We start from the raw sequence: 1,083 nt of genomic DNA, 5'->3' as shown, positions 1-1,083 counted from the left end.
TGTATTTAGAAAGAATAAACCAGTTTTATTTAAGAAAGGACTTGTATCGCTAAAGAAATTATACGGAAAATTAACTAACGAACAGAGACGTAACAGTACCAACAAGAACAGCTAACTTATCAGAACTTGCAAAGTAAAATATCCTGCAAAATATAACTTTTATAACAAATATGAAAAGGAAATAAACAGAACTAACAACACAGCAAAAACACCTACATTAATAAATGCCAAAAGCCTGAATATACAATCCAGGCTGATCCTCCTATATAATAAATAAAACATTTCATACAACTCTTCGCATATGGATCTGTTCAACCTAATGCTCCAGTCAAGATACTATGTACATGATCAAAAACCAAGAGAAGTGACATGAGGCAGCCTACAACTTAACTTTTAAACAGTTCAAACGTATCAAGTTTATAGAGTACTGAAGATTAGGCATATTGTATATTAACATATAAGGAGCTGGAAAATGACAATCACTGATACAAAAATCATCATGTACTGAATACCTGAAACTGAACAACTAATAAATAATTAAATCTTCTTGTTTAAGTAACAAAGTTTAAAATTTTATGTTGTAAAACCAAAATTGCCTAAAATAATAATTTCTTATTTTTAATTATCTGTTCAAACATGTTAGCATCTGTTACACGGCTAGAAGAAATATAAATATTACATACAGAAAGTTTACCTAAAGTAGGCAAGTACAATAATGGCCTCTCTATAATCTCATACTAAAACACAAACTACAACATATCTTGTAGTAAATTAGCCTACAGCATATATGTTTTCTACAATAAGTATCACATTTACAAAATGTTGCTTGTTAATATAATATTATAAGATATATATTCTCTAAAATAAATATGATTGTACTTTAATTTTAGTTTCATAATAAAAAATTTTAAACTTTATGTTACTTGAACAAGAATATTAAATTCCTTTTTTACGGCTCTGGTCATATGTTAATTTCCCGTAAAAATTCTTTCCGAAGAACTTCAGCGATACAAGTCCTTTCTTAAATAAAACTAGTTATTCTTTCTTCAATAGAACTTTGTCAATACACTTAATTTACCTACA

Source organism: Limulus polyphemus, unplaced genomic scaffold (genome assembly GCF_000517525.1).
Source record: "Limulus polyphemus unplaced genomic scaffold, Limulus_polyphemus-2.1.2 Scaffold121, whole genome shotgun sequence".
NCBI classification, from domain to species: Eukaryota; Metazoa; Arthropoda; class Merostomata; order Xiphosura; family Limulidae; genus Limulus; species Limulus polyphemus.
This window is presented reverse-complemented; position numbering follows the sequence as displayed.